Genomic DNA, 26818 nt, shown 5'->3' with positions numbered 1-26818 from the left:
CGCGCTGCATTCCGAAGACAGACGGCCTTCACAGTCTGGGTCAGGATGAGTCACAGTCAGACTGGGGCAGAGGGGAGATTGGAATCAGACGAGGCGTCTCGCAGTCTCGAAATGTACGAGGCAAGAGCTCTGTTCGATAACAACGAGCCCAGAGTCAAGGACGAGCATGCGGTCAAGGGAGTCGGGCGCGACGCTCAATGTCACGAGGTCACCGTGTACACCCTAAATGGTGCTGGCGCGCGACCCTGAGGGAGCGCCGCGTTACGTTGTTCACGTCGTTACGTAAAGGACAATGGGTACGCAGTCACCAAGGTACACGGTAAGGCAAACGAACCCCCGATGAGATCACGGGAAGCACGCCATTACGCTAATGACGCCGCGAAGCGAACGCGTCAAAGATGCTGTAAAGCGAACGCGTGATACAGTCGATGACGTCAACAAGTAGGTCGGGCGGGTTGGCGAGCTCCAGCCGAGCGGCCTCCCCAGACGGAGTCGCGCGCAGCAACACCCGAGCGAGCCCGAGATCGGCACACGGCACACGAACCCGGCCGACGGCGAAAGCAACATCTAGGGCGCAGCAACACCCGAGCGAGCCCGAGATCGGCACACGGCACACGAACCCGGCCGACGGCGAAAGCAACATCTAGGGCGCACCGCGTACGAGGGAAACCGAAAGCCGCGTCTCGGCCCGTTGATCCAGAGCGGGCGAGCCCGCCGAGCCGAGGGGCGAGCAGGCCGAGTCGAGTTGGCGAGCACGCCCGGCAGCGACAGACCGCACGACCCGAAGCAGCGCCCCGCCTGCCTGGCTGTCGGGTCTAAGGAGCGAACACATACAACGCCCTGACGTAGCATCTCATTTGGAGGTGCATTGAGCATGAAGGATGAAGAGGGGCCTTTCGGTCCGTCAGGCCTGCTCTACACCACATAAACGCAATCCAACAGCTTATCAAATTAAATTAATTGGGTGAAACGCGGGGTGTGAAAAAGAAGAATGAAAGCATACGGTCCACATACATTCCATGCACAGCATTTTTACAATGGTCGCAGGTGGTTAACGAATACGCCGTTTGAAGATCGGGAACACCAAATCAAGGAAAACAAAGGACGATCACTTATAGAATACACATGGTAGCCAGGTATACGATCAACCATTAGAAGCATATGCCCGTGTGTCGTGAAAGGCTATGAAGGTCCCGCTCGACGTCCATAGAAACTCGTCCGTGCTGCGACGAGTCCTCGCCAGGGCCCAAGCGAGCCTCCATTGAGGCGTTTCCGGGCGATCCCCTACTCAGTGGGGCCGGCGAGAGGAATCCAGCGAAGATGCGGCGCGCGCAACGGGCGCGTCGTGCATAGTAGGGATTCCATCCAGCGACGGTGCGGCGCGTGATTCGCGTGTAAGAGGGGATCCGACGAGCAGCGAGGAATCGCCGGCAACGCAGAGAGGGCCGCGATGGGTGCCACGTGTGGCGAGTAGGAGGTGATTCCGAGCAACGAACGGAATCGAGGGCCACGCCGATCGTCGTGGGCCACGCCGAGTGCGGGAGCAACGTGCGGCGAGGAGGTGCTCAGAATCGGAATGGAGGCCCCGATTCGCGTGGAGGAGGTGGTGGTTCCACCGAGTAACGAGTGGTCGGAGTGAGCCGGTCGTGCCGGCGTGAGTCCGACGAGTAGTGCGCGATCCGCACGGCGGAGATGGGCCACAGAGTAGCGAGTGGTCGGAGTGGAGCCGGTCGTGAGAGAGACGCGGCGTGATTCCGACGAGCAGTGCGTGATTCACGCGGAGGAGAGGGGCCACAGAGTCGCGAGTTGTCGGAGTGGAGCCGGTCGTGAGCTCTATGTTCCGCTGATCTCCGCTCGTCACGGAATCACGATCAGCGGAATGCGTGCCCCGAGCGGCCTTTCTGCAGACCTTTCGCAAAAGGGCCTTAGTGGAGCACAGGTGACACGTCGCCTGTCGGGCCGGCATTCGGAGCGAGGATGCGGCCGATGTCCACACGAGTAACGTTTTGCATACCGGGTAGGCCGGGCAGCGGCGGCTGCGGGGGAGCTCCGGAAGCGGGATGGTTCTCTCGGACGGAGCCGTTAGCGATTCGAGTAACCGAGGCGAGGTTCATACCTTCGGCTCCAAGCGGGTCCGTTGTTCCGACAGGGGGTTGCGGCCCAGGTCATTTCCCAGTGGCCTCCTTCAGCAGGTGCTGTGCCGGAGTCATGCCTGCTCCGGCTTTCGGGCCTACGCTACAGGAGAGCAGCCTGCGTTTTGACGACGCGGTCCCGCAGAAGGCTTGCGAGGTCCCCATCGTATCCGGCCCTCGTGAGGCAGACCGGTGGCGAGAGGAGTCGGAGCTCCGTCGCTGGAGCGAGCTCGACGGGTCCTCCGCCGGGCGTTCTTCTCCGTAGCGCCGCAGCGAGCAGTGCGGGAGCGTGGGTTGATTCCGAGCGATGTCAGGAGAAAGTTGGTCTGTAACACGGAGCGGTGGGCTCGGTCTCGTGAGCCGCAAAGTTATTCTGCCGCGCGTTGAGCCAAGGAGCAACTCCGACGCAGATCCCTCCGCTTGAGGGTCGGCTCCGCGAGGCGGTACCACGATCATCATCCGGCGATCTCAAAGATCTAAATGATATTAAATGTCGTGAAAATCGAACTCTGACACGACTGGACCTCTAGGTAGGCTTTAATATCATTTAGATCCAAAGGCATTCCTAAAAGAATACATTCAAGCAACAGGCATTAAATCAGCATCACATGAGTAGCAACGGTTGCATACAGGTGCGTACAGGTAGTATAACTATAAGCGAGCTTGTGATATTTATAGCAGAGTCGTTACCTTTCTAGGGAAGCCCAGAGTAGCGAGAGAGAGTTACATTTCGATTATGGATGTACATCTCCTGTCCGCGCTGATATATATAGGAACCGCGAAAGGGTCGCGTAGCGGCCATGAGGCGAACAACATCCGTGTCGTAACTTGGATGACGATTGCATATGACGATTTCATCACAATAATAACGAGCAAGCATATTGGAGACTCCCGGTTCCGGTTCCTTGAGCTCGGTTGGTCGTTTTTGGACTCTGCCAAACTCCTCAAAGATTCGTACACCCGGTGGTTTTGTTGAGGTTTGCTGTTTATTTTGCCGTCTGGGTTTACTGTATGCTTCTCATTCGGTTTTTGTTTTAAAACTTGTGCAAATTTGTAAATATTCGTCGGACTTTCCGTGCCGGGTTTTAAGGCCTACATTTTCCTAGCTTGAGTCCACAGTTGTCTTTTGTCCCTGCTATCTTCAGCCCTTTTGTTTTCTCCCAGTTCCCTTATTTCTCCTTCAAATCCTTCCAATTATAACCCCTGTTTGGTGTCTAAATAAAAATTCCTTATCACCTCCAAAGCTTTCACCTCCCCGAACCACCCTACTTCCCCCACTTCCACTTCCTCTTCCGGCCTCTCCTCAATTTTTGCCGTTTTCCACTCTGCATTCCCACTCTGATCATGAGGGTATTCACCAAACAGCTCAAAATTATTTTCTTCAAGCTTTTACTTCACTCTTCTTCTCCCTAACTCTCAATAATAATAATTTTTTAGAAACAGAACAAAAAGGTAATTGCTCCCAATGTACCTATCAACTGCTGATATACACCTCAACGTATCACCCTGACGGTCTTCACGGTGCCATTTAGCATGTTTCAATTTCCTTTTTGTTCTGTGTTGAATTCTCTATTCTATTATGATTCACTCTTCTCTTTCCTCTTCAAAAGTTTGTTTTCAAATAAATCCTTCACCCATACCAACACATACAGTTCTTCCTTTCTACATTCTCTAAACTCACCTTTATATCACCTTCCTCGAACGTTTTCAAATGTATATCCAACTTGAAAATTTCAAGAACCCCAACTTGCAAGGGATGTTTGTATTTCATGAATCATTCCTTTTGTACAACACACCAGCTTTCTTTAATACAACACAATCAAGAAATGACTTTCAAACCTGTCTCCCTCCTCGAAAATTCGGTGGCGCCTTATTAATCTGTTTCTCGTGTGTGCTCCCCCTCCATCCTCTCCCTCTCTTCAAATTTCCGTCATCTTCATCAACGATCTTTCTGACCCTTTGGAAAACTCCCTTTTTCAATTTGCTGATGACTTCACCCTCTGCTGTGACATCCTTCAGACAGGCGTGTTGCAGCCTCTTCCCTCTCTTCAGACCTTGAAAAACATCACAAGCTGGTCAAACACTTCATGTCTTTCAATCCTGACAGGTCCCACACCTTCTCTCTCTCTCTCTCTCTCTGTCTCTGTCTCTGTCTCTGTCTCTCTCTCGTCTGATAAACCCTTCCATATATTTTCTTTACAATCCTCTCGAAGAAGTTCAGTCAGTCAAACTCCTGGGTCTCACTATCAGCTATGAACTTTCTTGGGAAAACCCCACTTCCAAGTTGGCCTCCAAACCTAGTCGCGGAATGGGAATCCTCTGTTGTAAAAAGTCCTTCCTCGGCATTCACTTACAAGGGCTTCATCTGCAGCTTGATGCCCTCTCTTCAGGACTGGCGCCCCTGCCTCACACCTTACTCAGCTCAATGCTGGCAAAACAAGGCCTTCAAGATCATTGGAATCTCCCGCGATGAAGCTGAGTCTATAGGCCTATCACTTTCCCATTGCAGACAGATCGGTGGTCTCTCTGTCTTCTTCCGCCTCCTTTCTTGTGTTGCACCCTCTGCTTTTTGTGCACCCCTCCCCCAGGTTGATGCAGAGCACACACGGTCCATGAGCAACCCCCTTTTGGTTAAACCCCCAAAATCTAGAATTGGAAGGAAAATGTGACAAAGTTTTTCAAATCCATTAGTTCCTGTGTTGTCTTGCTATTTAGGATGACCAATGTCTCGTGATATTGGAGAAAGGGTTAAGTTGGCAAATAGTCTTTCTTATTTTGGTGTCCTTATGCGTCTTCACAATGTTTTTTTGGTGCTCCATAAAAAGGAATTGAAAAACAATGTTGAGACGTGTGCACTGTTTCTGTAAAAATCATTGTGAATTGTATTCTGTGTGTCCCAAGCAGGTTCTGACTGAGGAAAGTACCTTTTCGATAAGGGCGAGAATTGCCTCTGCCGCACGCAACATTCTGCATTCGTTGGGTTCCTGTTGCCATTCAAACGAAGATTAGCTTCTTCCAAGATATCCCATGAGCTGGTACGCATGTTTACAGTCTGGCTATGTTGAGTCGTTGAAATGATCCATGTTTTAAAATCTAAAGTACTGTGTGCATGAGCTGCTGAGTCTGGCATCTTTAACAGGAATGCATCTTTTCCATGCTCCAAACTTCTCAATACTTACATGCTCCACATGTGCCACCTCTCTTACAATTATCCTGCTCCTCCATCAACACCGGTTGCTCTTTCCTTATGCTCCGCTATCCCACCTATACCTTCTTTTCTCCGTCACCTTTTCTTGTTGCCATCTCCTCTGCAAATTGCTTCCTCCAACCTGGTGATGCAATCTGAATAGTGCATAATGTAACTAGAACAGCACTTGGTAGAACGCATCCCTCCAGTTATACTGCACAGTTTATACGTTTTGTATCCCACTCATAGGTCGGATCTGCATCCGTACCTGAATCAAAATCTAATCACCTTGTTCTCGTCACCAAATCAACTCATCCACCAAGTTTTGTCATAACTCGTCCACAGATTTTTTTACATATCATGCTACATATCGTTTTTGGAACCATATTTCAATGTAGAAGAATCCTCCCAGACTCAGAATGGACGCTCTGATCATTATGTCACCGGGTCTGAGTAAAGGTACGTTTGAAGGTGGTCTCGAATGCCACAGGCAGTGGGCGTGGAAGGCAGCACAGGGTCTCAGGCCATGTCACACGGATGCCATCTTGTCTGCTGTCAAGGCTGGACATAGCTTTCTCAAATTTCTCGGATGAGGACACTTCCAAAAGTCCAGTAGACAGAGGGTACAGCGTCGTCGAATGGGGACAGAGCTGGTGAGATTGGATGCATGAGATTTGGAGGCAAATACTGAGCACCGAGTACTGAGTCTTACAGAATGATCGAACATTCCTCAAAGTCTGATTTGCCTTCCATGTTGAGAAACCGAGTTGTGTCCGCACAATCTTTCCCTCACACAGGCTGCAGTAACATCCCTCTCTGACGATGTTTAAAAACATGTAAATTGTCACCTGTCTGTGAACATTCATCCTGAGGCAGGAATGGCATAACTGTCACCTCGTGCTGCTGTAATGTTGAACTGTCAAGCCCCAAATTTATTTCTGTGGCCATCCAATCAGAGATGTCGTCTCTGGAGCTCCTGGGTCTCACCGTCAGTTATGAGCGGTGTTGGGGAGATCATATCTCAAAGCACACCTCCAAAGTCACCATCTGCCTCTGAAATCTCGACAGGTTCAATTCCTCTTCCGACTGTCTTTATAGCTTATCATGATGTTTAATTCCTTCACCTGAAATACTGCCTCATCTCCCTCTCACTACTCCCCCACTCTCTCACCATCGCGCTCTTGCCTCTCTCCCTCTCTCTGCCCCACCTCTCTCCCTCTCTCTGCCCCACCTCTCCCCCTCTCTCTGCCCCGCCTCTCCCCTCTCTCTGCCCCGCCTCTCTCCCTCTCTCTGCCCCGCCGGTCTCCCTCTCTCTGCCCCGCCGGTCTCCCTCTCTCTGCCCCGCCTCTTTCCCTCTCTCTGCCCCGCCTCTTTCCCTCTCTCTGCCCCGCCTCTTTCCCTCTCTCTGCCCCGCCTCTTTCCCTCTCTCTGCCCCGCCTCTTTCCCTCTCTCTGCCCCGCCTCTTTCCCTCTCTCTGCCCCGCCTCTCTCCCTCTCTCTGCCCCACCTCTCCCCCTCTCTCCCTCTCTCTGCCCCACCTCTCCCCCTCTCTCCCCCTCTCTCTGCCCCGCCTCTCCCCCTCTCTCTGCCCCGCCTCTCCCCCTCTCCCCCTCTCTCTGCCCCGCCTCTCTCCCTCTCTCTGCCTCCACTCTCTCACCATCTCGCTCTTGCCTCTCTCCCTCTCTCTGCCCCCACTCTCTCCCTCTCTCTGCCCCGCCTCTTTCCCTCTCTCTGCCCCGCCTCTTTCCCTCTCTCTGCCCCGCCTCTCTCCCTCTCTCTGCCCCGCCTCTCTCCCTCTCTCTCTCTGCCCCGCCTCTCTCCCTCTCTCTGCCCCGCCTCTCTGCTTCTCTCTGCCCCGCCCTTTACCTCTTGTAGTGAAAATGTACCAAAGGTGAACCCAGAAATGTACCAAAGTTGAACCCAGGTGTGATGCTCACCTAAACCGCTGAGCGGCGTCTATAAGACCTCGGACGTCCGCGACTCGAGGCCACCCCTGCGACATTATACAACGACATGTAGAATTGAATGGTACGTACCCACTTATAGTCTAGGCTTGCTTGCATTGACTGATATATTCAATCTTTCTCATATGATGCCTAGATCCTGATATATATTGCATGCTGTATTTTACAGGATGATGTAAGGATCTGATTGACATTAAACCTATCTATGGGACGAGTTGTGGATTTGGTTGATTTTCACAACACCTCTCTCTGCCCCGCCTCTCTGCTTCTCTCTGCCCCGCCTCTCTGCTTCTCTCTGCCCCGCCTCTCTGCCCCGCCTCTTTCCCTCTCTCCCTCTCTCTGCCCCGCCCCTCTCCCAATTATCTGAAGCCACCTGTTTGCATCATGGCTGCTTTTAGACACATAGCTCCTTAATTTGACCCCTTCTATCTCTTCCCAAATATCTGTCAATGTTTCTCTACTTGTGGTGCTCTTCCTCTGCTCTTTTCCGGATATTTATCTGAGGCCGCCTACCTGCATCATGGCGGCCTTGGGATAAATATCTCTTCTACCGACTCCTCTCCGGCCTTGCACCCCTGCTCTGTCCCCCAATATTCAAGGTGGATGCACAAGATCTGGCAGCAACTTCCGGTGAAACAGCCAAAACCAACTCACTACTCACCTTCACTCTTTAATTCCTCTTTTTTCCCCATAGGTCTTAAAATGAACACACACACACAGACAAACACACATACAGACACAAACACACACACACAATGTACACACACACACTGTACACCCACACACAGAAACACACACACACACACACACACACATATATATGTATATATACAGACTTGGCATTTAATATGGAATATTTTTTTTTCTTGACTTGGGTTTACTTTCTTAACTCAGTATATCAATCTGGTGAGTTTCTTTTACACTTTGGTGATTTATTTGTTAAAAGAACCACGTCACTGATTGTCTGTCGCAGCAAGAAGTCAACAACAGGATTATATCACAGGGGGCGTGGCAAAATCTCCGGACAGGTGCATTTGATGATTGGCTTCACAGTCGGGCATACAATGGTTGTTGCGTTCTGTATTAGTGGAAAACAACTGCTGCACGTCTCCAAAAGTTATTGCCGCTTCCTCTGGAGATGGTCCGTCAACTCGATAATGCTGTTTGTCATGGAGTGGTGGCTTTACGAAATTACGGCATGAAACAGCGTGCTATTGCTCGGCAGTATGGCATCACTCAAGGTCAGGTGTCAAAGATCCTGAAACGAAATGCTCAGAGGGGTGTCCCTTCTCCAATACCGAGGCCAGGACGTCCCCGCAGAACCACAAGGAGGGATGATCGCCAGCTGCACCGGTTAGTCCGCAATGGCCGTACCAAGTCAGCTAATCGGCTTAGGGCTGAGTGGCAGCAACTGACAAATGTGCCTGTATCCAGAAGGCTAGTCAACCAACGACTGGTTCAAGCAGGCTATCGTGCCAGGCGTCCCCTGAGAAAGCCACGCCCGACCAGACAACACCGCCAGCGCCGATTGCAGTGGGCCAGAGAGCACCGTCAATGGCAGCCAGGACACTGGAATCACGTGATCTTCAGTGATGAGTCTAGATTTCTGGTCTATCGTCAAGATGGCCACGTCCGAGTGCGCAGACAAGTGCATGAAGCCTACAACAAAGATTGTATAGTGCCAAGAGTCAAAGCTGGAGGTGGTGAGGTGACTGTTTGGGCTGCTTTTCATGCAGGGGGCAAAACTGACCTGGTTGTTCTGAATGGAAACCTGAAACAGTTCAAGTACAGGGCCATTCTGGAAGAAACATTGCTTCCATTTGCTCGTGCAGCCTTTCGAGGAAACTTTGTCTTCCAAGATGACAATGCACGGCCTCATCGTGCTCGCATGATCCAACACTTTCTTGCTGACCGTGGTGTGGAGCATATGGAGTGGCCTGCCATGTCCCCGGATATGAATCCGATAGAGAACTTGTGGGCAGAATTAACGCGTCAAATCGACCACTTGGACCAGCAGCCGACCTCTGTGCATGAATTGCAGCAGGCTATTGTCACTGCCTGGCAAGCGATTCCTGTCCGAACCTTGGCAAATCTCATGAACAGCATGCGTCAACGTGTACGTGCTCTCCTGAATGCTCATGGGGGTTACACGAAGGACTGAACTGTAATTTTACTGTCCGTAATCCCAGTCGTAATTTAACTTTTGTTTTTGTTAAAAAAAAATTTTGACTAATGTGCAAAATAGAGATACTTCTGGAAAACGTACAGAAGTTTAACACAGTACTGTCCATGAATTGAGTTCAATGTCAGCTTACATCACTTTCAAGGATCAATTTATTTCCTTCGAAATGTCAACTGTGGTTTTTGTTTCTTTTGAAGGTCACATTAACAAAATCTAGAATAATTTCAACATAATTCCAATGAACTTTTGGTTCTAAGACATCTTGAAAAGTAAGTTCACCCCCACAAAAAAAATATTCCATATTAAATGCCAAGTCTGTATATATATATATATATATATATATATATATATATATATATATATATACATATATATATATATATATATATATATATATACTGTATATATATATATATATACAGTATATATATATATATATATATATATATACAGTATATATATATATATATATATATATATATATATATATATTGTTACTGATCGCGGTTTAGATGGTATGATGGGCCGAGCGGATGGTCCAACCGTGACCGTTACAGGATCCCCGATTCACCCAGAACTTTGGCCGTATCGCACCGCAGCTGCCCAATCTGGGAAAAGACTAAAACGACGAAATGCAAAGAGGAAAAGGAATAAAACGAGAAGACGTACAGACGAGTAATGGGATTTATTATTTACACAAGCAAAAAGGAGCAATCAAGGTTTATTTACAACACATAAGACGCAGGTGACACAGTGCAAATATTAACTTATACCAGCTTAATTAACCCAGGACAGAACAAACAGAACAAACTCACGTACACAAGAAGGATGGAATGGAATGAATGTTGGAAGGAGGAATGGGAAGGTTCAGCTGGGGCAGATGGTTCGGGCTTGATCCCGCACGGGACGTCGGCTGGACCTCGACGGCCACCGATGCCACCGCTATCTGGTCCCCGCGGGGTAACGGGTTGAAGCTGCCTGGTGGAGTCAACGCTGCTTGTGGAGCCAAAGCTGCTTCTCTGGCTCAGCTCAGGGCGCGTCTGCCGTCTCTGGCGCAACTGCTGGTAATGGCCCTTGAACCTTCTCTCTCTTGGCCCTGGTGTCTCCTCACCACCGACAACTCAACGCAACCAACGCAACCACTGACCACTCAACGCCACCACTTCTCACCACCGACTTCTTACCGCAACCAACGCAACCACTGACTGACCCTCCACTCACGACCAACTCACGACTCACTTGCGTGCGCGCCTTTTATAGCGCCTCCGGCGATTAAGCCGCCGGCCTTTTGGACACGCCCATCGGGGTGCTCACCTCGGCCCTGGTTGGTCGCGCGACCCTCTGGCTCCGCCCTTGATGACGGGTGGGCACGCCTTTCTTCTCCGATTCGAGCACATGTTCAATGGTGGTTTTGGAGGGGAGGTAATTGGGAATCGAGGCCCGGCAATGACGGAAGGGGATGTAAAAGGGAATGGAGATTTTGGGGATGGGAATGAAAGGGGATCTATTCTCTTTCACTGGTGCAATGGAGTTCTTCAATTAATGGGAGACACAGCCTTACCCTAAAACACAGAATAAGAGATAACTATCAAACAGGGGTATTCTATCATTTGGCTGACGTGTATGCTTGTGGACTAATTATGGGATGCCCTTTCACCTTTACACAGCTCCGGAGGAGGTAGGGGGGCGCAGAATAAACAATAATAATAATAATACAGCACACAATCAAAAAATATACAGTCCTCATCTCCACAACAATATATATAACTGTAAGAAATAGAAGAAACTCCACAGTATGAGCAGGACGTCTCATTTGCATTAAATAATATAAATAATCGGGAGATTAAATCAGACGCGGACGTAGCTTCAGGACGGTCGATCTTTAATTCTCGACAAGCTGAACTAAGATCAAAATATCTGAACTAATATCAAAATTCTGCTCTGTCGGAGGGTTCTCTTGAGAGCTTGACAGGCAGAGCGTATGTACATGGCAGTGACGTCATTACGTGCGCCCATTGAAAGCTGGAGAACTGAAGATATATTTGTATTGGTTGTTCCCGGCTGCATCCAGGTGATTCCATATAATGAGTGGATACCAGAGATAATGTGCCATGTGGCAGATGGTACTTATCGCTCCCATTAAGGTACAGCATAGCTGGATGGGATACCTTAATCGCGGTTCACCACTGATGGTATGAAATCGCATAGTAACTGGTATATAACAGAAAGGTTTTCAGAGTCATAAGTGTATGCAGGACTCACTGCGTTGCCCTGATGAGCCCCAAAAGGGCGAAACCAGGTCGGTAACTGAGTTTTACATGCACTTATGACAGTATCTGAACTAAGATCAAAATTCTACTCTGGCGGAGGGTTCTCTTGAGAGCTTGACAGGCAGAGCGTATGTACATGGCAGTGACATCATTACGTGCGCTCATTGAAAGCTGGAGAACTGAAGATATATTTGGAGATTTGGAGAGTTTGATAGTTTGATAATAATACAACATATAATACAAGTTTTCAACATGTGTTCAAGTGTTCAAGTGTACAAGTGTTCAACATGTACATCTTTCTCCCTCAAAGATTTTCTCTTCAAAGACATCCTAACCCTAATCCTAACAACTCAGAGTATTTTGTTTTTAAGAGTGAAAGGGATTCTTGAAATGTTGGGGTAGTCAGTGTTCCTCCTTGATACCATGCATGTTCGCACTTTCTTGCCCTCCTCCTGCCCCTTCCTCGGATGACCATCGGTTATGCTCCATGCGGGGAAGCCAGGTGCCTGCAAATGGATGTTCACCTTTTGCTAAGATTTCATGCAGGCCGGACTTCTTACTGAGTCTATAAGACCAGAAGGACCTTGGGGAGACTAGTTAGAAGGTAATAGGAAGACAGGGTTAGCAAATGAAAGGGGCAAAGGGAGAGTAGTTAAAGGGATTAGGGGACGGGTAAGCTGGAGTATGGGTTGGCCGTCTGACCCGTTGCCGTCCATACCATCCTTTTCCCAGGCACGAGACCACGAGAAGCCAGCCAGCGACGCCTGCCAGTCAAGTTGCCTTGACGTATTGCCTGTTTGCATGCCCTGTGCATCGTGCCATGCCATGTCTTGCCTAACCACTCGCGAGAGTCTCTCAGGTCTCACGAGATCTCGGAGACGGTGGGAGGGATTTTCGAAGCTCCACACGGTCTCCACGTTTTTCGAAGTTAAGTCTGTTCACAATTGTATTTTGTCGAAACTGTATTTATCTTTCGGTGTGTGAAGTTATTGTGTGCAACTTTGGTTGTTTCTCGGTGTTTATCTTTCATAAATTGATCGTCTGTATGCCGTGTTGCGAGCAAGGCCTTTGCCGCGTCGCGAACGATTTGAAATCGAAGTTAAGTGATTGTTCCCATTTGTATTTTTGTTAAAACTGTATTTATTTATGGTGTTGTACGTATATTGTGTCCCGACGAAGATTTTTCGGTGCAAATCTTTCATACCTGTATTGAAAATCGTGTTAATTCGTGTCGTGTCTTGAGGCCTTGTACAGTGTGCACTGTACAACCTTGAGGCTTTGTTTTTCTCTCAGCGGTCCGTCGTTTGTGATCCAATAACTTTCGTTCTCTGTATTCCCAGTCTTTTCACCCATAGCCTACTTCCTTGTGTAAATCTCAACTCAAAAAAAAAAAAAACAAAAAAAAAACACAACAACATTTCCTTCTCTGTTCTCATTCGTTTATTCATTCTTATTCGTTCGTTCGTTCTTCGACCACGTGTTTCTCCCCCATTTCCCCAGATAGTTTTCACTCATTAACCTTCAATGTTTACACTTTCCCCTCAAGTTATGTATTCCGTCATATTTTATAACACCTTTTTCTTCTTCTTCTTTAAAAGGCTGCTTTCGACTTGCTCACCAAATCAATTCATCCCCAAAAAAATATCCATCTCCTATAGTGCCTTTTTTCTACATTCCCTAAACTCTCCTGCACTCCATCCTCCATCCAGCGTCCTTAAACGTATTTTTAACTCGAAGGTCACAAGAAACTCATTTTGCAATAAATGTTCGTTTCCCATAAATCGTACACTTTCAAAAATCCAATCTCACCCCTCCCCTCCAAATCTTCCCCATAACCCCTCCCCTCCAAATCTTCCCCATCACCCCTCCCCTCCAAATCTTCCCCATCACCCCTCCCCTCCAAATCTTCCCCATCACCCATCCCTTTCAAATCTCCCCCCTTGCCTCCTCCCTCCTAAACTACCCCCTCACCCCTCCCCGCCAAGACGCCCCCTCGCCCCTCCCCTCCTAGTCTCCTGCCTCACCCCTCCCCTCCAAATCTCCCCCATATCCCATCCCTTTCAAATCCCTCCCCTTGTCCCTTCCCTCCCAAACTCCCCCCTCACCCCTCCCCTTCAAATCTCCCCACCCTCATTGCTTCTCAATTTCCCCCCTCTCACTCCCCCTCCTCAAAGCGTCCTCCCTGCTTCTTCCCCCTTCAAACTCTCACCTCCATCTCCCCCAACCTTCTGCCTCGCTCTTCCCCCTCCTCAAATAACACCTCATTGTGGCTCACCCAATCACCATCAAACCTTTTGTCCGCCCCATCCTTCCCTTTCTCCGAGCTATTCTGAAATCTCTGACACACCTTCAACAGCTCTCCCTACCTCTTCCACCTCTTCCACATCTTACCCTACCCCTCCTCCCCCCTGTTCTGTATCTGATGCTCCCCCTTCCTCTTCATTAACGGTATGGACCTCAAACATCCGGGGCCTTCGTTCAAACTTAACTGATCTCTCCATACAGGTTGTTTCTGTCAAACCAGACGTGATCTGCTTAACAGAAACTTTCCTCCTTTATGATGTCTCTGATTCCATAGTATCTCTCCCGGGCTACTCCCTCCTCCGGTATGATAGACCTGAGCCTCGTCCTGGAGGCGGGGTTGCTATCTTTATCAAAAACTCTCTTCCTCACTCGCCCTTCACTGCACTCTCTCCACCTCACCCCCAGGAATACCTCTGGCTACGGCTTCCCCTTCGCTCCCACCTCTTGTTCATATGTGTGTTGTACCGTCCACCAAACAGTGATGACTCCATCTACATCTCGCTGTCTGATGATATGGACCAACTTCTATCTACTCATCCCAACTCTCTCTTCCCCATATGTGGTGATTTCAACTGTCATCATGCCAGTTGGCTGGGTGTGGGTACCTCTCTCACCAGCCATGGCTCCTCAGCAAAGGACTTCTGCGACTCACTGGGACTGACACAATCTGTCAATTTCCCGACCCGGATCTCAGTCAACGGAACATCTTCTCTTCTGGACTTGGTCATGACTAACTTCCCTGAAAATGTCTGCTGCTCTTCTTCTGCTCCGATCGGATCATCTGATCATGTCCTTGTTAAAGTGGACATCTCTCTGACCATCCTCAGGGAGCCTGCTCAGCGTCGACGAGTCTGGCATTTCACTCAGGCCAACTGGCACGGTCTTCAAGCAGCCATCAATCATCTGGACTGGTCTGCCATCTCTACCACCTCTGACATCAACTCATCCTGGGAATTCTTCCAAAGTAAATTGCTCTCTCTCATGCACAGATTTATCCCATCTCGTCTTCAGTTGTCATACCCTTCCTCCCGTCCATGGTACACGGAATCTTGTGGTGAGGCTGTTGCCCAGAAACAACTTGCCTTCGTCTCCTGGAAAGCAAATCCAACAGAAGGAAATCTCATTTCCTTTCACAAAGCCCGAAACAAGTGTGTGTCCACCCTCAGGAGAGCCAGGAAACAATATCTCTCCGTTCTCAAGACTGAACTCTCTTATCTGTCTCCCTCTTCCAAATCCTGGTGGCGTCTGGTCAAATCCGTTTCTGGGGTTTGTTCCCCCTCCATCCCCTCCCTTACCTCAAACGGCTACACAGCTGACTCCGCACGTGAAAAAGCTGAATGCCTCAACTCTGTGTTTGCCTCTAAATCTTGTGTCCCAAACCCATCCCTCTCTGTACCCACCATACCCAGTCGTACCCTGCTGCTCCTGGACTCCGTGTCCTTTCCTCCTGACAAGGTGGAAAAGTTTCTGTCAACCCTCGACTCTGATTCTGCAACTGGACCCGACGGCATCAGCCCACGGGTCCTAAAATCCTGCTCTGCTGCTCTATCTCACCCTCTCTCTGTTCTCTTCACCCTCTCTTTTGCTCAAGGTCAACTGCCATCTGCTTGGAAATCAGCCAACATCACCGCTTTGCACAAAAAAGGTGCAAAAACAGATCCTAGCAACTACAGACCAATCAGCCTTCTCCCAATTATCAGCAAAGTCATGGAATCCATCATTGCTTCGGATATGAAATCTTTCCTCTTCTCCAATGGCTTGATCTCTGATCATCAATTTGGTTTCAGACCAGGTCACTCTACTCTGGACATGCTGCTTCTGCTGTCTCAACAATGGATGGAGGTCCTCAATGCCAAACAGGAAATTAGAGCTGTCTCCCTCGACATATCACGTGCCTTCGACACGGTCTGGCACCCCGCTCTGCTCACCAAACTCTCCTCCTTTGGTATCCATGGAAATCTCCACGCATGGCTGGTGGACTTCCTCTCTAGTCGTCGTCAACGTGTGGCCCTGAATGGGTTTCTCTTATCTCCTCTTCCTGTTCAGGCTGGAGTTCCCCAAGGCAGTGTTCTGGGCCCCGTGCTTTTTCTGGTCTTCATCAATGATCTCTCTGACTCTCTCGAAAATCCTCTCTATCTCTTTGCTGATGACTCCACTCTCTGCCGCTCCATTCCTCTTCCCTCAGATCGGCAGTCTGCTGCCTCCTCACTCTCTGAAGACCTGGACAAAATCACAGACTGGTCAAACAAGTGGAACATGTCTTTCAATCCTGACAAATCTCACACTCTTACTATGTCTCTCCGAAAAGATCGACTGGACAACCCTCCCATCTACTTTCTCAACAATCCTCTCCAAGAAGTTCTGTCGCTCAAGATTTTGGGTCTCACTATCTGCCATGATCTTTCTTGGGAAAACCACATTTCCAAGCTGGCCTCCAAAGCCAGTCGCCGACTGGGCATCCTCCGTCGTGCGAAGTCCTTCCTCGGCACACCTGAGCTCCTCACCACATACAAGGCTTTCATCCGCAGCTCAATGGAATACTGTTCTCCCCTATGGGCCGGTGCTCCTGCCTCACACCTAGCTCGGCTTCACGCTGTTGAAACCAAAGCTTTCAGAATTATTGGAATCTCCCGCGATGAAGCTATCTCTGAGGGCCTTTCACTCACTCACCGCAGGCAGGTAGGTGGTCTTTCTGTCTTCTACCGACTCCTCTCCGGCCTTGCACCCCCAGCTCTCTCTGTGCTCTGTCCCCCAAATATTCCTACAGGTCGCACAAGATCTGCCAGCAACCCTCTGATGGTTAAACTGCCGAAATCTCGGCTCTCTGCTCACCTTCACTCTTTCATTCCTCTTTTCTCCCGCCTCTGGAACAAACTCCCTCACTCCCTTCAATCCCACTCCTCCCTCCAGGTCTTTAAAACAGCTGTTCACCACCATCTCTTATCTTCCCCCATCCAAAACCTTGATCTTTTCTACCCCCGCCAATTCACCCCAGATCCACCTTGTTTGAAATTCCAACTTCTTTCCTGGAAGTCCTGGCAGTGCCCATATGTTTTATACCTCTCCCACCACCCCCTTCCCATGCCCCCCCCCCCCCCCCAAAGCCCTCGCCCTCTCTCAGATCTCTCGATGTCTCCATGTCTCTCGGTCCCTGCTCTCAAATGTTGTGTTTGTGTCCTTCCCCCTCTCTCCCCATCTTGTCTACCGCTCCCGATGTTATATGTTTTATGTGTCGGTTTGTCTTTCTGTGTGATTAATGTTCGCTCTTTCACGAGCCTCGATCATGTATACAAAAAAAAATAAAAATAAACCCATCTTGCCATTGCCATGTGTCCCTCACCTGCTGTGCGTGTTTGTTGCCATCAGATCATGGAGGGACAAGTTCACAGTTTCCGGGCCTTCTGCGATAAAAAGGCCAGTTCAAGGACGTTGAACTCACCATTGCTGAGAGACGACCCTTACTTCTTGGTCATTGAATTGGGCCACGTGGGCAAAGAAGACTCCCACATTGAACAGCCACGTGGTCCCACCAATATGTTTCCATCATATTATTGAGGGCCAAGTTCACAGTTTCCGGGCCTTCTGCGATAAAAAGGCCAGTTCAAGGACGTTGAACTCATCATTGCTGAGAGACGACCCTTACTTCTTGGTCATTGAATTGGGCCACGTGGGCAAAGAAGACTCCCATGTTGAGCGGCCACGTGGTCCCATCAATATGTTGCCATTGTCGACGAAGAGATGAACATCGTGTTTTTTTTCAAATGTAGGCCACATGGGCCAAAGGATTCACCTCATGCTTTGTGGCCATGTGGACCCAGTGTCACGATGCAGGCCCTTCAGGCTGAAGAGTGCCATCAACCCTATGGGGATGGGTCGATGCCGGGCAGCGGGAACTATTAAAAAGAACTCTGGACTACAAATCAGTGGAAGAGTGCCCACCCGGTCAAATGGCCTTTTTTCCCCGAATGTACAGAATCCGAATGTGAAGTATAAGTGATGTTTAAGGTAGAATGGCTAGCCGTAGTTACCCGACGCATTAGTTTTTCTTATTTTTTTAGCATCGGAATGCGATTGTAAACGAAAACAGGGTCAAAGTAGGGGGAGTTGTGTAAAATAAGGGGGAAGAAAGAGCGGGAGAAATAGAGGAACAGAGGAGGCTGATACAGCCGTGGAAGAGGCTGAATGGAGAGGTGGAGGTAGTGTGATGGTTGTGGCCCGGGGTCGGACTTGGTACATCCCCCGAGGGAATGGATGCACACACACATAGATATTAGTTAGTTATTTCTTTCCTATTCTGTTTAGAGTAAGGTAAATTGTATTCATGTGATCGATATGCGTCAGGTGTGTAAGCAGCATAGGGCCCTGTTCCTTTTCCCCCTTTCCATCCTCCTTTATATCTCTGTCTTTCTATCTCTTCCATTTATCACCATTCTCTTCCGTTCACTTACATCGCACACCATTCTCGTTCATTGCTCGCGTGCTCACAAACCCGTTCACTCATTTGCTCCTGTGGTGGTGGAATAACAGCAATGCCCGGCACAAGCTGAGACAGACGTCGCTCAGGCAGAGGTTGTTTTCAACCCTTTCATGTGTCCGCCCCTTCCCCTGATGTGAATGTGGAACAGTAAGGCCAATGGCAAGAGGCCAGTGAGGGGTGGGGGGGTCAGGGTATAAAACCCAGAGCAGGGACGAAATCTCTCTCTTCGACGAATGCTTCGGCCAGAGCGGTGTTTCGAGAGCTTGTTCCCCGAGAGCTTGTTACCCAAGAGCTTGTTACCCAAGAGCTTGTTCCTGGAGAGCCTGTTCCCCAGACGTACTTGCGTTAATCCGGCCCAGTATTTTCCAGCTCCAGCGCAGTATCTCGATCATTGGTTCTCAAAAGTCTGCTCTGGTTCAGGTGTTTGTCAAAGAGAGAGAGATTTCGCCTTTACTCTTGGTTTTATACCGTACCTCTCCCCCTCGTTGTCCACCTGTCACTGATTTTGCCATGCCGCATTCACGTCACGCAAAGGGGCAGGCACTGAAAGGGGTCGAAACAACTTCTGTCTGAGCAACTTTTCTCTCACCTTATGTTGGGTGTCGCCATTATTCTGCCACCCCATATAAAGACCTCGACCATTGGGGCTCTGTTGCAAGGGGAGGCACGAATTTGGGCTCGGGTGTGCCGAGAGCATGACAAAGTCCCTCAAACCTTTTCTTATCACTTCTACATTCTCTTTCCCCCTCAACCCAATCTCTCTGTGTCTTCCTCGTGGATCCAGTATTATAGTTGTTTTAAGTGATTGTTCATAAGTACGAGTATGATTGGCAGAGGGTAAGGGGAAATGTATATGTTTGCTGAATGTGCCTTACTTGAAAAATGAGATGTGCACATTAATACAATGTGCTTTTTAAAAATTTTTTATAATTCATGTTCATGAAATGTGTTTGTTCATGAAATTTTTCTAATTCATGAAATGTGTTTGTTCATTTGTGTTTGTTCATGCCTTACTTGAAAAATGAGATGTGCACATTAATACAATGTGCTTTTTAAAATTTTTTTATAATTCATGTTTCATGAAATGTGTTTGTTCATGAAATTTTTCTAATTCATGAAATGTGTTTGTTCATTTGTGTTTGTTCATGCCTTACTTGAAAAATGAGATGTGCACATTAATACAATGTGCTTTTTTTTTTTCTTTTTTCTTTTTTTAATTCATTTGCTTTTAATTCATTCATTTCTAATTCATGAAATGTGTTTGTATTTTATGTGCCGCTCTTTCGATCGCTTTGCTTGATGTGTCATAAATTATTGAAGTGTTGAATGTGTCCTGATTTATCCTGCTTGGGGTTGGTCTGAATTGCGTTCCCAGTGGGCAGTTGGTCCGATTTCTCAATGGTAATGGTAGCCCTCATAAGGTGGCATGCGGCGTTGATTCGCTTGACAAAATCTGCCACGCTTGATTCACCGGTACGGTAAACCGACGTTGGGCGGGAGTACCCGGCCCAAGTTTGGGGTTGCAGTTGATGTTCGTGGTCTCTTTGGAACTCACTGCTCTCTTGGGGTTATCCAGAGGCGACTTCAGTAACAATATCTAGAACATAGAGGCAACGTAAGAGTAAAGGAGTCCACGGTATGACATCTCTATGTATACAAAGAAACGCATATTCAAATAGCACCAACGTCCAACAGCAATAATCAGGTGTCAGATCTCAGAGGTATAATTATGCATGAGCATGATTAAACTTACTGTATGTATCAAAGAATCAATGTTTCAATTTTAAAGCTTCCGAGGCCAGTCACCTGTTCAACACCTGTTTCCACGTCATTCCAGAATTTGGGTCCCATGAACATAAAATATTTTTGTGAGAAAACAGTTGTGTTAAAAGTTAAATTAAGGTTTTCACTGTTTTGTTGGATGAGAGTGAATTTGGTTATTTCTGATAAATAATGATTCCATGGCACAAGGTAACATTTCCCTAACAATTGAAATTTATTAACATAAAATCGAACAAAAAAATCTAACAAATTCAATTTAAAAAAAATTATTTTCAACAAATTTCAATTTCAAATTCAATCTAACAAATAAAAAATCTAACAAATTCAATTGAAACATGTATACTGAAAATAAATAGAACAAATCATCAACTTTCAGAATGTTATTTCTGTCAAAACACATCAGTATGAGAGTGAAAACAAGTATCTTAGTTTGGCAGCTGAGCAATTTTTTGGGGAACGACTTTACAAAAGTACCATTTTTATTTTAGTGCTTCATTAGACCATATTAGACCATATGCAATAGAATTAGGACCGGAGGCAAGACATATACAGTGTTTGACTTTTGCGCAAATACGACTCGCACAGCATGATATCGAGCAATACATTTATGCAAATAAATCATCAGCTATTGGAGTTAGACTAAAATCGTAAATACACAAATTGCTGGACAAATTACCTTGAACAACATGTTGTCTGTTCTAAAGCTACATTGTCATTACATCCTTGTAGTTGCGTACATGTTAGATATATGAGAGGTGCGCGAGGCACAAGTATAACACATTTGTATAAACACTCGGTATTATATTACATAGAAGCGTCAGATTTGTTATGCAGGCATGCATAAGTTTTACAAATAACTGCACGTAATGAAATAAAAGTTAGCCTCCTTGTTCAAAATATATACATAATTGGTTTTTGTCCAATAAAAAGGTGAAGAACACTGTATATTTCTTGCCTCCGGTCCTAAATCTATTGTACATGGTCTAGTGGACCACCAAAATAAAAATGGCGCTTTTGTCAAGCCGTTCCCCATTTTCGATAAATATGCTGCTAAACTGCCTGACTATCTTATTATCATAGAGCAAACGTACATGGTTATGTATGTATGTGTGACGAAAACGTCTTCTTCTTCTTCTTCAAATCTAGTTTATAAAAGGAGTTGTGTGTCTGTCTGTTTTTCTGTTTGTTTGGCTTGTTATAACTTGAGAACGGATTTCAATAAATCCAAGTACGGTGGATTCGTGTAACTCCAGAGAGTGTTTGTGATCCAAAAAAAAACAAATCCTTTTTTAATTTAATTTTTTTTTGAGGGTACATGGACACGTGTGTGAAAACTGCAAATGCCAACACGTGACGTTGGTTATCCCTGCACGGAGAACAGGATCTCTCAGGAATCCTTTTTCTACCCCCATAGATCAGCCATCGCAGCAAAGATTGGTATTTCCATCAGCGAAGCGACGGGTCTTCTATTCTAGTATCTATAAAATTGAAAAACATGGCCCGTGAATCTGTGAGGTGGTGAAGCCGTGTGATATCTATAAATTATGTACTGTTGCAATGTACCTTTCGACCCTTTAGACTGCTGAGAACCCTTAAACCTTTGAAGACCCAAAAGATCCAGAGAACATAAAATACCCCAAAGACCCAAAATACACTGAAGACCACAAAGACCCATAAGACACTTTAGAGTTTAGACCCATTAGACAAGACCCATTGACCTTTGATCATTTAGAGCTTTAGACCGTTCGAACCTTTAGACCGTTCCTTTAGACCTTTAGACCTTTCGAACCGTCCAAACCACATCTCCAAACCACTTCTCCAAACCACTTCTCCAAACCACATCTCCAAACCACATCTCCAAACCACTTCTCCAAACCACTTCTCCAAACCACTTCTGCAAACCACTTCTCCAAACCACTTCTCCAAACCACTTCTCCAAACCACTTCTCCAAACCACATCTCCAAACCACTTCTCCAAACCACTTCTCCAAACCACTTCTCCAAACCACTTCTCCAAACCACATCTCCAAACCACTTCTCCAAACCACTTCTGCAAACCACTTCTCCAAACCACTTCTCCAAACCACATCTCCAAGCCACTTTTCCAAACCACTTCTCCAAACCACATCTCCAAACCACTTCTCCAAACCACTTCTCCAAACCACATCTCCAAACCACTTCTCCAAACCACTTCTCCAAACCACATCTCCAAACCACATCTCCAAACCACATCTCCAAACCACTTCCCAAACCACATCTCCAAACCACATCTCCAAACCACATCTCCAAACCACTTCTCCAAACCACTTCTCCAAACCACATCTCCAAACCACATCTCCAAACCACTTCTCCAAACCACATCTACAAACCACTTCCCAAACCACTTCTCCAAACCACTTCCCAAACCACTTCCCAAACCACATCTCCAAACCACTTCCCAAACCACTTCTCCAAACCACTTCTCCAAACCACTTCCCAAACTACTTCCCAAACCACTTCTCAAAACCACTTCCCAAACCACTTCTCCAAACCACTTCTCCAAACCACTCCCCAAACCACTTCTCCAAAGCACTTCTCCAAACCACTTCTTCAACCCACTTCCCAAACTACTTCTCCAAACTACATCTCCAAACCAAACTTGTCCAAACCACTTCCCAAACCACCCCCTTCCTGCCACGGCTGCCCTCCCTCTGCTCATGACCTGATCTTCTCGCTGTCGGGCCCAACACCGCGCACCTTCCTGCGCCCCTCCGCCCGCTGCTTGGTCTGCATGTGCACCTTGGTCTTTGTTCTCTGCTCAATGTTCATGCGACTTCTCTGTATTTTTCTGCACAAACGCCATGGATATTCTCTTGGGATTTGTAAGAAGTGAAAGATGTGCCAGATATCAGAGGAACAGACCTCAACTTCAAATGCAATTTATTTACTTTGTTCCTCTGATCAACACTCATGGTTGAGCTCAACACACCTGGTTATCGGGACATCAGATTGAGAACACGAGAAGGTGAAACAAAACATGTTCACATGATCTTTTCTGCTCTTTTTGTTCCCATAACAAATATTCATGGTCGAGCATGAACCTAAAAAGTCCCAACAATCAAGACATTATAATTCAAGTTTGCCAATTACCAAGTTATTTGTCTGCTCAAGTAAAAGTGATGGACACAAACAGCGGAGTTTCAGCAAAACGACTTCAGAAACCTCACCTGCAGTGACATAGTCCATCGCGATGACCACTTCCTTTGAGATCTGATCTTGATGTGCGCCAATGAGCTTCACTGTCAGGAAACAACATGGCGGAGCACAAGTTCAGATGGCATAAAGAAACTCGTCCAAAGTTAAACACCTTTAAACATTTATGATGAACACATGAATTTAGTGTGACCCTTCCGATGACAACTGATCAACAGTGTGACAAGTTCGTGTTTCACAGGTGATTCTGTGTGCTGTCCCTCGGATGGACGTCAAACCGGCATCCCATCTGCGGACATGAGTCCGTGTGCGTTGAGGATCCCACGGGGTCCTTCATGAAGAGTGGGCGAGTTATCACTGGCACTGGTGTTGGCCTAATGGTTCGGGCGGCGGCCTTGAGATCCTGAGGTCTTTTTTGGATTCTTTTTAGTGAAGATCCGGATCCAGATACGAGAATTTTTTTATTTCTAAAGCGATTCTTCATCATTGATAGAAAGGGCCAAAAACTATGTACCGGATATTGCTGTGGATTTGGAAAATGTATCAATGAGGGAGCGCATCCATGTACACTCCAGGAATCCCAAGATAGTTATTTCTTAGTCCAGGTAAAGGTGCACCTTTGCCCATTGCCTAAGGGGTCCAGGAATGGGAACATGCGTTAAAGTTAGTTTGTCGATGTATCCCCAGTGTGGTGTCTCCCCAATTCAAACTGTCTGTTGCTTTCAATTCCCGTTCGGTTCGTTCCAACAATTCCCACTCCGTCCGTTCCAGCAATCTTTATTCAATCCACATTTGGTCGATGCTTCAATCCACGGACAGATTTGGACAAAACTTGGTGGATGAGTTGGGTTGGTGACAAGAACAAGCTCATTCGATTTTGGAGGTCTGGATCCAGATCCGGCCTATCAATGGAATAGAAAATGTAAAAGGTTTAACCTGGCGGAGGTATGCACTCACTCGAGTGACGTCATAGTGCATACTGCAATAAGTTTGAGTGAAATCCAAACTTACGAATGTGTGGATGGTCAAGTCGCCGCAACATCTCAGCTTCTTCCAACAGCTACAAAAGAAGAAAAGAAAACCTGTATAAAAGGTAAACTTACCCCGGAGCTGCACCCACAAAGCTGTAACTCACACAGGGGGACTCACATCATCATGGGCCAATCGACAAGGATCCAGCACAGACAAAAGTTCTATCAAGACAGTTCCGAGGTACATTGAACTGTTGGTTCAGCAGTTAAAACACAGTTATCTCCACATTCACACAAACTTACGTCGTCGTTCTCCTCCACATGAATTGCTTTCTTCAAAGCAACCTGAAATAGAAAACAAAAGGTCCACATGATAACACCTTCGACCTCCAGTCACGTGAAAAAGTAAGTACAACCCATGTAAAGTTTTGACTTTTTCAACATATTTCAACATGCAGCTATTTGATCTTCATTTCAACAATATTGATAGATAAAGGTGATATAATATAACAAATATCATGAAACATTTACATTTTGTAGTCCATTGTATAATTTAAATAAACATAAATGCAAATTTCGCATGTGGAAAAAGTAAGTACACCCCTACATTTATCACGACTTCAAATACCTAAAATTAGAATCAGGTGCACCAGCTCAGGTGCAAATGATTAGAACATCGTTAGAGAGGATCTTGGAGGAACCTGTCTTATTTAAACCTCAGACATTTAGTTTGGTTTGCTCTTTGTTGTTGAAGTGTGTGGCGTCACCATCCCTAGATCAAAAGAGCTCTCTGAGGCCTTCAGAAAGAAGGTTATAGAAGCCTACGAGTCAGAGGGATTTAAAAAGATCTCCAAACAATTTGAAATCAATCATTCGACTGCCCGGAAGATCATCTACAAGTGGAGAAGATTCCAAACAACTGCCAACTTGTTCAGGCCAGGCCACCCCAGCAAGTTCAGCCCGAGAGCTGACCGCAAGATGCTGAAAGAAGTCTCTAAGAACCCCAGAATGTCATCACGGTACCTACGGGTAGCTCTTGCCACTGTTGATGTCAAAGTGCACGAGTCCACCATTAGAAAGAGGCTGCACAAATTTGATCTACATGGGAGGTGTGCCAGGAGGAAACCTTTGCTGTCCAGAAAGAACATCAGGGCAAGACTAAAGTTTGCCAATGAACACCGAGGCAAAGACCAGCACTTCTGGAACAATGTGCTCTGGACAGATGAGTCAAAGGTAGAGCTATTTGGCCACAGTACCAGAAGACATGTTTGGCGAAAACCAAAGACAGCATTTGACCACAAGAACCTGATACCAACTGTAAAGCATGGTGGTGGAAATATTATGGTTTGGGGCAGCTTTGCTGCATCAGGGCCTGGGCAGCTCACCATCATACAATCCACTGTGAATTCTTCATTGTACCAGAGGGTGCTTGAGGTTAATGCGAGGCCATCTGTCGGAAAGTTGAAGCTCAACCGAAGGTTGAGGCTCAACATGACAATGACCCTAAACATACCAGTAAATCCACCAAGGAATGGCTGAAAAGAAAGAAATGGAGGGTTCTGGAATGGCCAAGTCAAAGCCCGTATATAAATCCCATCGAGATGTTGTGGGGGGGTTTGAAACGAGCTGTGCATGCAAGAAACCCCTCAAACATCGCACAGCTGAAAGAATTCTGCATGGAGGAGTGGGCAAAATTTTTTCCCTGTCAATGTCAGAGACCGTTAGACAGTTATAAGAAACACCTACTTGAGGTTGTTTTTGCCAAAGGGGGCAATACCTCCGATTAGAGCCAAGGGTGTCCTTACTTTTTCCACATGTGAAATTTGCATTTATGTTTATTTAAATTATACAATGGACTACACAATGTAAATGTTTCATGATATTTGTTATATTATATCACCTTTATCTGTCAATATTGTTGAAATGAAGATCAAATAGCTGTATGTTGAAATATGTTGAAAAAGTCAAAACTTTACATGGGGTGTACTTACTTTTTCATGTGACTCTATGTCGCAATCGGAACCTGTTCCCCTTCATTCCGTGTATATTCGTGAATATACGGAGAGCGCTTCTAGTTACATTTTCCATGTATATATTTTTCACACACTCATCAAAGAACTGACTCCGAGCCTCCACCTAAGCTTAAGGTTTGATCTGTTCTTAGGCCCCATGATGGTACATGGCGTGCAGTGCCAAAATACATGGTAGTTGTTAAACTTTTGCCAAGTACCTGGAACGTTGTTGAACTTTTGCCAAGTCCCTGGAAGGTTAAGCACCTCTTGCCCTTTTTTCACAGTTCTTGTGTTTGCTTTCATGCCCTTTTCCCCCATCCATCCTGCCTTTTCTCCACATGCCTCA

At 46.9% G+C, this 26818-nt stretch overlaps 1 long non-coding RNA gene across 1 annotated transcript; it reads right to left on the bottom strand.

Annotated features, from left to right (window-relative positions):
* Positions 1-20073: 20073 nt before the first annotated feature.
* On the bottom strand, positions 20074-24519 carry LOC144892037 (uncharacterized). Its single transcript, XR_013623353.1, has 3 exons — positions 24501-24519; positions 23504-23575; positions 20074-20112 (listed from the first exon to the last, which is right to left on the bottom strand). It is a non-coding gene; the product is annotated as an uncharacterized LOC144892037 (long non-coding RNA).
* Between the last annotated feature and the right edge of the window lie 2299 nt (positions 24520-26818).

Source organism: Myxine glutinosa, chromosome 5, assembly GCF_964187855.1.
Source record: "Myxine glutinosa chromosome 5, kmMyxGlut1.1, whole genome shotgun sequence".
Classification (NCBI taxonomy): Eukaryota; Metazoa; Chordata; class Myxini; order Myxiniformes; family Myxinidae; genus Myxine; species Myxine glutinosa.
This window is presented reverse-complemented; position numbering and strand designations above follow the sequence as displayed.